We start from the raw sequence: 10,340 nt of genomic DNA, 5'->3' as shown, positions 1-10,340 counted from the left end.
ATTGTTAAACATTAAAATAACTATGGCTTCTAATGCTGAAGTTAATTCTCAATTGTCAAAAGACAAGATTTCCATCATAGTTTTAAAAAAGTGTTCTCCGGAATTCTCTTCAATTTTTGCTGAACTTTTAAAATTTGCTAAATGAGTGGTTCCAATTTTTCAAATCTGTAGAAAACACTTTGATCTCTCCAACTATCCTACGAGTAGTCTTCACTCTGTTATTAGTTTCTCTATATAACGTTTCTGAGATTAATAAATTATTTCTTTCTAACTGCAGAATTAAAGTTATTCTTGAAGGCCTACCCAGCCGGCACATCTAGTTTCCAACACGTGTTTGCAACTCTTGTTTGTAACCTGTTGAGCACGGTCGCCTGTTACTCGCCTTCACGTGTTTAAGACGTGGCGTTGGACACGTAAAAATCACGTAACTAGTTTCGTTTCTAGTCCGTGTTGTATTTCATTTGCAACACGTGTTCGATACGAGATTTCTCGCCTCAAATAATCATATGCGCGACGAAGCATTTATTTTAATTCTGTTTACATTTCAGTTGTCTGCAAAAATCCGCAACTTTCCCGAGTTAACTAGCATAAGCTAAAAATTTTCGAATACAAAAAGAGAGAAAAGAAAGTATTAAGAACGATAATGGTTTATTACTGTTATTCAATTGATTTACACTATATACTTTTGAAATAATGTAAAAACTGTGATAGCAATGCGGTTTGTATTATACTTAAACCTCATAATATATATAATATATATTATCGATAATATATTGCTGTTTTAATTGACTAAATTACTTTTTGTATTACACGAGTTTCATAGTAATGCGACTGATTTGTCAAATTTAAGTAAATTTTGCTTTTTAAATATAACTGACAAAAACAATGCATACAAATTGAGTAAAAAAATTTATCAACATTACAGACTTAAAAAACAAAATCAGTATAGACTAATAACATAAAAGTTTTTTAAAGTCTTCAAAGGCGATGCCGCTGTTTAGGTGCTACTCTTTTACGCCATTGCTTTTAACACTCGCTCGTTTTTGTTTTGAGGTATGTCTCTGAAAATGATTTCCACTTTTGTGTCAAAGACTTCAACATGCACATTAATAAAGTTTCTAATTCTGTTAATGCAACGTGGTCAAAATAGTTTTTTTCAGGTACATTATTGCCGTACATAAGATTGACTTTATCCTATTCTAAGATAGATACAATATGCTCCTTTTGATTGTCCGTTGAAAGAGCCAAAGTATCAAACGATAATTTTAGTTTCCGTTGAAGTTCAACGTCTGCTTTCAATTTGGCTTCAAAAGGAATAAAATCTTTAAAGTGGTTAATTCTGTTAAATAAACTACTGTCATCGTTGTCCGCGTTCTTAGTTAAAACTTCAGCTAATCGACTGAATTTTTTTTCTAATAAAACTAATCAGTGACTGATGTAACAAAGACAACATCACTTTTCGTTGAAACTCGGCCGCCTCCAATGGGTATTCGCTGTTTTCACTGTTTAATTGCACACCCCTTCTACTAGACATTGATAATTGTGATTTTGCATTTTCTGTAACTATAAAAAAGTAAGAAATATAGCGAAAACTATAAAAAAAGTAAGAAATATAGTGAAAAGTTCTTTAGAGAACTTTTCACTATATACTTTTTTTCTCCTCTTTATTAGTAAATTCATTATAAAGTTGAACTAAATTCAATAATATTGATCAGATACTTAAAAAGTATGTTAAAGGAAACCTGATTCCAAGTATTATTCATTGTAACCAATATCATTCTCACAGATAGTGTCTATTCCACTGGTGACAGGAAGAAATGTTAGCATTTTAGCTTGGTCTTGAACTAAAACGAAAGCATACAAGTACAAATATATAATATGTTGTATTTGAGTCATCAAAAAAAATATTTTGGATTATTAGGATTTTAGAATTACTACTTTACGTACGAATACATTTTTTTCACTCAACCGGTTTAATCTTACATTTTCGAATTTGATTATGTCAGCAATAATATTATTTCTTTCTAAGTCGTTGAAAAAATAAAAGCAACTATTTTATGTCAATTTTAGAGCAACATTTTTTTATAAATTAACAAACACATATATTTGTTTAACACTAGACACGCAAATGTATCAAATTATTTTTTTTTACAAATATCCTAAAAATTATCACTGGCAGAAAAAGATTAGTGATCATTTTCAGTAAAAATAAATAGTGAAAAGTTCAATTTTACATGACTTAATTGAAAAATTGAAGTATTACATGACCAAAAGAAATTCCATGAAATTTCTATGATTTCCAGTGGCCATTCGTAAATAGGAGTGGCTTCTGTATATTATATCATTATACTCAAGGAAATTCATGCAGACTGTTAACAGTTTGTATGAAATTTCGTGAGTATTTTATATTGGGCACATAGTTTAATAAAAATCATATGAGGTACATACACTGAGATAAAAATGAACTAAAAAGAAATTGATTTTTATCTAATGAAGAGTGTGTTAAAAATATACATTTATAAAAGAAAAAAATTTTCTGATCATAGATGTGAATATTGTCATGTCATGTGAATATTGTCCTGTCATGTCATAGATGTCAATATTGTCAACTGATCATAGATGTGAATATTTAAGACTTACCAACAGTAAAGTCCAATTTTTTCTAATTATTGACCACATTATTACGTGTTGGTTGTATTCTATCACCATGGCAGTGTTCGATACTGGGGTATTTAACTAACTAATCAACTAAAAAGAGAAAATAAAAGAACTGCCTAAAGTAAAAAAAAGAACATAATATAATATGTAACACGTGCAAAAATAATTTGAAATTGAATAACACCACAAGTATTCTCATGTGTAAATTTTTTGTTTATTACTGCACTTTTTCTTTGTTATTAAATCCACTTCAATTTCATAATACTATCTAATAATAAAAAAAACAATTAGCCTAAATTTATTGTTATATGAAACTGACAATATCATTGTCGAAACACTGACATTTAAATATTTTATATTTGGCATTTACTTTTGGATAATGTTCCTTTAAATTTGTGGTTACATCCCTCGTTAAACTCTGTAACTACAAAACAGGTACCTTAATAAAACAAGTTTATAATAAAAAAATTTTTAATTAAAAGAAATTTAAAAACTTACAAAGAAAACCAACATTTCGGGCTTTCTTTTTTATGTCTTAAAAATAGAAATGGCTTTTTGTCTTTATCTGTACTTGGAGTTCCAAGTTTTAGCTCTACAACTAATTCCTCAAATGAATCTAAATTTAAAAATATTCAATTTCTATAACTAACTAAATGAATAATAGAAACTGTAAAAAAACTCTAAATAACTATTAGAACACTTAATTTTAATTAATAGGAAAGAAAACCAAGATTTAGAAGGCTTAGTTCACAACTTTATCATTGATAGAACTGAATTAACAGGATTTCTTTGAAAAATTAATGTTTACTTTTAATGTCAATCCAACTACATGGAACGATGTCTTAAACAGTGTTTCGCCCTTCTTTCTCAACTGCAACACAGAATTTATGCTCTGTCATTTTCTAATTAGCTGCAAGAAAAAAATATATTTAAAAAAGATTTTTTAAATTAAGTTTTTTTTTAAACTTAACTTGAAGTTAGTAAAAATCTCAGGAAGCAAGATTTAATTTTATAACTTTTAAATAATAGCATTTATATTTTATTAATTGTTTATATTTATAAAAATGTAAATGTTATTGATTTCATAAAATTTGTAAAAATATTAAAGTTACTAAAAAAACATTTATATTTTTATAAATGTTATTATATAAAAATATATTATTTCTATAAAAACATGTTACCTATATGTTATTTCTACAACAACATTATTATCATTACATAAGCACACACATAATTTTACTGAACATTTTATATTAATAAGATAATATTAAATAAAAGTACTTTATTTTTATTCAAATAATTAAACTAATTAGATAATAGATTACTTATAAAAGCGTAAGTGCCCATACATAGTCAAAACATGAATAATAAAGAAAAGATATATTAATTAGGCTCATTATTAATTGAAAAAAATATTATATTTCTACTGAAGCAATTGATTTATCAGGTGTGATTGGTGGTTCATCATCAGAATCACAATTATGGTTTGAAAAATATTGATTATCTTCTGATTTCAATTGACTTTCCTTTATATAGCTAACTGACCAGATTTGGTAACTCTTCATCTTTTCATATAATCTTTTTAAGATTTTGAGCATTCCAATCACTTTATACCATTAAATAAATATAGTGACTTCTTTAAAATGCACACTTTAATACATAGTTAAACAAATTATTAAAAAAAAATACACTATACAAAAAAATACAAGAAGAATTTCTTCGTGATGGACCTACTGATGGTAAAACACAGTGTTGAAGAAAAAAAAAATTAGATAAGTTTTATTACTAATTTATTGCTCTGTTCTTTAAGAACATTGCGCACTCTGTTTGTAGTATACACGAACATAATTTATATAATATGTATGTATATAATGTATATAAATTAGGTTAGTGTATTCTACAAACAGAGTGCTCAATGTTCGTAAAGAACAGAGCAATAATAAATTAGTAAAAACACTTATCTAATATTTGTTTTCTTCAACACTATGTTTCACCATAGTGTTGAAGAAAACAAATAGTAGGTTCATTAGGAAGAATATATATATATATATATATATATATATATATATATATATATATATATATATATATATATAATATGTATATATATTTTATGTGTGTGTATATGTATATATAATATATGTATATATATATAATATATAATATATATATATATATATATATATATATATATATATATATATATATATATATATATATATATATATAATATTTTATCGAAATATTTAGAATTTGAACGAATTTAAATATGTATTGACAAAATAAAATTCGTTCTTGATATTCTTTTTAGCAAATGTTAACCTGGCGTTTTTAGCAAATGTTAACCTGGCTTACAATCAATGCCTACCTGACATTGATTAAGTGCTTATTGAAGATGCTGTATTAAATGGTTTGAAATTAAAAACCAAGAAAAAAAAACTAAATAATTCAAAATTTAATTATCCATTTTAAATGACTTTAACTACTACGTGTTATTATAAGTGTTTTATTATACGCATTCAGCTTTACTCGTTGTTTTTTTTCCATATAAAACATTTCCGGCGTTTGAATTTAGTTGCAGCAGCTCAAAACTTAGGTTAAAAGCACGAAAAAAATACTGCATTATGCACGGTGTTTAGCACGGAGTAAATGCTGTATTTAACACGTGACTAGAACTACTGGTGTAATTTTTAAGGTATTTAACACGTGTTGAGAACGTGTGGTGTTATTTAACACGCAATGTGCCGGCTGGGTACACTCCACTTTATTTCAAGTAACTGTAAGGGTACCACAAAGTTCTCTTTGCTCCTGTAATGTTTCTCATCTACAATAACAATTTTCATGAAAATTTTACATCTAAAGTACCTCTATTAGCTAAGGACTCAACTTTATACTCTTGTCTTGTCAAAAAATCTTCACTCATTGATTGCTTAGAGCAAGCGCTGGTTTTTAATATATATCTCTTTTGTAACAGCCTAAGGCTTGCAGTAGCTTGCAGATTTAAATTTTTTATGGCAACAAAATCATTTATTTACTGCAAAAAAATATTGCAATATTGCTGGCATACCTATATTGACGAATAACAACCTTCTTATTCTTAGACAAAGTCTAAAAGCAAAACCTGCTTTATCTGCCAAGCTTGAACCACTTCCCCATTGTTATAAGGTTGCATTTTCTTCTTTTTTCTATAAATACTATCATGGTCAATGTTTAAACGAGCTATCATTTCTATAACGATAAACCAAAACTTATTCTTACTTGGTTTCTTATTCAACAAGTTGCATCTTTTTACTGTATCTGTCCCTTCATGCTATAAAAACTTTTATTAATTCAGTTTTATGTTCTTACACATCAAAAAAGCCTTTTAACTCTTCCCCATCTTAGTGTTTTCATTTTTAATAAATACTGTAACTTTTAAAGTTTTCAGTTAACTGTATACTTTTTAACTCATAACTTAATAGTGGTTGCTTGCAATCTTGTTGAAAGTAAATTCGAGTTTAAAAATATATAAATATATGCCATTATGTAATAAATGTAAATGTAAATATAAAATTATAATACAAAAAGTATTATAAATTTTTTTCTAGCCCCGGTTATCAACCCCTGTTAAATCTTATAATTTTGCCGTGGCCGGTGCTGGGTTTACGAATAGTCTCATCTTGAGCCGGGCGCTTACCATATACGATATTTAAATTTGGTTCAATATTTAATCATGTTTTTAATTTATTATAATAGTGTTTAAGGTTACTCAAATGAGAGGAATGGGAGGAGCGACTCCACGGAAATTAGTTTAAAATGTTTTGAATGCTATCATGGAAAACATGCATTATTTAGCTTCTTAGTATAAACCTATAAAAGGTGAGCATTGAATGCGAGTTTGTAGCTATTGCATTTTACATAAGACTGAAATATTTATGTTAACAGTAAATAGAAGAATGTGAAACAGTAATACTTTGCTCATTTTCTCCTATTCAATATTTGCAAATATATTTGTGGTCGTGTTTTATTTTTACTTTGTTTTTTTATCTATGACTTTCCAAAACTTAAAACAAGGATTTTAATATAAACTTTTATTTTGGGTGTCTTTTAATTTATTGACTTTTTGGAAATCAAATTCAAAAGCAAAGTTTCTTTACTTTGCTTTTGAATTTCATTGTTTATTTTTGGTTTTCTATTTCTTTTTTTTATAGTGGAGTCTGTATGAGAATAAGCTGAATAAAATTAAACGATGAATGAACGGACAAAATTTTGACGTCCGTAAGACGTCCAAAAGCGTCTATTGTGGACCTCCGAACAGTCTGTTTTGGACGTCCTTGGACGTACTTTATAGGTCGGACGGACAAAAGTTGTTGCATTTGGTACGTCCGATGGACGTCCACGGACGTCCAGGATGTCCGAACTAGCCATTTTGGACGTCCTTGGACCTATTTTGGACGTCCGTGTGCCCATTGAGTTTGTAAAAAATTGGATCACAAATTAATAGCATACGAAAAAACGTAATTAGAGTTATAAAAATGATCGGTTTTAAAATAGATAGATCCAAACAAGATTAACTGCAGTCAACTTTTAAGATGTATCCTTTAACTTAGAAAAAATTCCTACCAACCTATCAAAAACCAAATGAAAATCTAAGTTGCATCCACACTGATTCCAACAATCCTCTGCAAATAATAAAGCAAATCCCCATCTCTATAAACATCAGATTATCACAAAATTCCTCAAATGAAAAAACATTTAATTTACCTATACCAGAATACGAAGTCGAATTAAGAAGAAATGGCTACTCTGGTTTTAATTTAAAGTATAACCACCAAAATAAAGAAAAGAAAAAGAAATGTAATATGGTTCACCCCCTCCCCCTCCGTATAGTCAAAACGTTTCTACCAATATCAGACATATCTTCCTAAACTTAATCGATAAACATTTTCCAACATCCCACTCCTAAGTAAACTATTCAAGCAAAATACCATCAAAGTGAGTTACAGCTGCCAAAAATATCGAAAGAATAATAAAAAGCCATAACAAGAAAGTCATTTCAGAAAGACCAAAAGAATATCCACCCTGTCACTACATAAATAAAGAAAACTGCCCAATAATAGGAAAATGTAGAGCCTGTTATTTATAAATGTATACACTCCAGAAAAAGTATATATTGGCCTAGTTGAATTTGAATGGAAAAAAAAGATAGGCTAACCACAAATACTCATTCACAAACAAAAAGCTGAAAAATCTAATCACACTTTCAAAGTATATATGGCAGATAAAAGAAAACTTAAAAATAACACCCAAATTAACCTGGTCTATAATTAAACAAGTCCCCGCCTACAGCAACGTAATAAAAAAATGCTTGCTTCGCTTCCTTGAAAAACTTTGCATAATATCATAAAAAGGTACGCAAGAATAATTAAATAAAGAAACAGAAATAGTATCTAAGTGCCGTCACTAAAACAAGTTCTTGCTTGACAACCACGAGCTCAAAGATTAAAAAACCAAACTTCGCAAAATAGTAGCAGTTTTATAATTGTTTTTGAACGTTACGGTGTGTATTAAGAGTATATTTTTTTACGAAAAAAAAAAAATGTATTTTTTACCTGATGATTGCAAAAGCCATAAAACTTTTAAGAGTAAAAATTATGTAGTTATATATATATATATATATATATATATATATATATATATATATATATATATATATATATATATATATATATATATATATATATATATATATATATGAGTTCTGGCGTCAAAACAAAACAAACAAGAAGCGTAAAACATGATTAATCTTTTTGTCAAATTAGAAAAGAAGCTGGCTACAGCTTGAGTTCTATCAAAGTCTTTCATCAGACACTTTTCATGAAAGCTGTCTGTTTTTATTTTCATGAAAAAGCAGAATTTCCGGTTATTTCTATATTATTTTCTTTTTAACGCCATATTGCGAAGGCATTGTTAATTTAAAACATTCTTTACTTTTGAAATAATGAAGCTATTTGAGCGTGTAGCATGTTTTCATAAAGTTTTTTATTATCTTAAACGGGTTCGTATCAGAGTATTTCGATTGAGTTTTTTATTAGGTTTACGATTACTAAAGGTATCTTTTTTAATGGCTGGTTAATAAGAAGCTAATACTAAAATCCCAAAAATCTGAAGAACTATTTGCACTAAGTTAAATTTTGATAAGAACTTATTTTAGAAGTAGTTGTACGCCTTTTTTTATTAAATAGTACAATATCCTGTCATAAGCATCCTGTCAAACCTGTCAAACCTGTCTTTGATATATCCTGTCATAAACATCCTGTCAAACCTGTCTTTGATATATCCTGTCATAAGCATCCTGTCAAACCTGTCAAACCTGTCTTTGATATATTCTGTTATAAGCATCCTGTCAAACCTGTCAAACCTGTCTTTAAAAGAACTGCTAAAAGTAAAATAAATTTGAAAGAACAAAAATTGCCCATGGGGTTTGAATCTTGGATCTTTTGTTTTTGAGGCAAGAGCGCTACCACTGCACCACGGCTGCTCAAAATCAATCAAGCAGATTAAGCGTATATCGATCAACAGTAGATTAAGCGGAGCCTCAGTTACAAGCTTGACACACATCACCACTAATTGAACTTGATACGGAAGACTTTCAAGCTCAATTATTGTTTGCCGACTAAATTTCACAATGTAATATTTTTTCAGACATATCAGCTGTCAATGTTAGATCGGCTATTTCATTGTCTTACCAGTTGGTGATTTACAGAATTTACATACTTGCGATTCCTGCATTACTTAACGTGACTGCTGAATAGTTTTTTTAAGATGTCTACACATGGCCTACTTAAATACATGGCCTTCTATTCTTCTTAAATCGAAAAGAAAGAAAAGGCCAGTTGAAAAAACGTAAATTTCATCAAATGGAAAAACTTTCTCAAAATATTTTGATATTGCACTATAAATTGTAAAAATCGTAATGACGTGTTTATAGAAAACAACACAACATTTATTAATCTTCATAATTATATATTACTAAAATGATTTTAAAAACACATGGGCTAGATTTGTCAATAGAAATTTTGGGATATTTAAGGACTGTACAAGAAATAAGAACACACAAATTCTCAAAAATAACCTTAAAAGATTTTTAAAAAAAGTTATACACAAACTGATTTAAAATGTAAAACAATTTTTTTTTTTTTTATAAAGGCAAAAATATCATCTGCAACAATGGAATCACTGACTCTCTTCCTGATGTTATTAAAATAAATATTTGAATAACAGTGTGTATAATTTCTTTTCTATGGTTGGTAAACTTTTCTACGGCGATGAACTAACTTTGCTGATTTATGGTGTTGCATTTCAGACTAATAAATAACATCAAATACATGATTTAGCATAGCAAAACTGTCACAGACATATTCTAAAAGCGGTAATGATGGAGTTGTAAGCCCGCCTCTGGACAATTTATTTAGATAATTATAATCATTCGACTCCTGTTGACAATTTTGAGTACACAGCAATTTGCAACATACTTTAAACATCTTAATCTGTTTTTTTGGCAATGAAACCAGCAATATAACTGGCAACTTAGCGAAAATTATCTGATTACACAATCTAAATCTCTTTCTTTGATCTGATCCATCAAAGATCTAGCATGTTGTGTATCTTCAAAAGCATTAATATCATTTTCAAAAATTTAA

At 28.2% G+C, this 10,340-nt stretch overlaps 1 long non-coding RNA gene across 2 annotated transcripts; it reads right to left on the bottom strand.

Annotated features, from left to right (window-relative positions):
• Window positions 1-1,429: 1,429 nt before the first annotated feature.
• Window positions 1,430-3,616, bottom strand: LOC136090203 (uncharacterized). Of its 2 annotated transcripts, none has more exons than XR_010643252.1 (5): window positions 3,467-3,616; window positions 3,157-3,274; window positions 2,641-2,748; window positions 1,743-1,844; window positions 1,430-1,563 (listed from the first exon to the last, which is right to left on the bottom strand). It is a non-coding gene; the product is annotated as an uncharacterized LOC136090203 (long non-coding RNA). The 2 variants fall into 2 exon arrangements; XR_010643253.1 differs by having other exon boundaries at window positions 3,170-3,274; window positions 3,467-3,605.
• Between the last annotated feature and the right edge of the window lie 6,724 nt (window positions 3,617-10,340).

Source organism: Hydra vulgaris, chromosome 13, assembly GCF_038396675.1.
Source record: "Hydra vulgaris chromosome 13, alternate assembly HydraT2T_AEP".
Classification (NCBI taxonomy): Eukaryota; Metazoa; Cnidaria; class Hydrozoa; order Anthoathecata; family Hydridae; genus Hydra; species Hydra vulgaris.
Note: the sequence above shows the minus strand (reverse complement) of the source record. Positions and strands in the feature narration are given on the sequence as shown.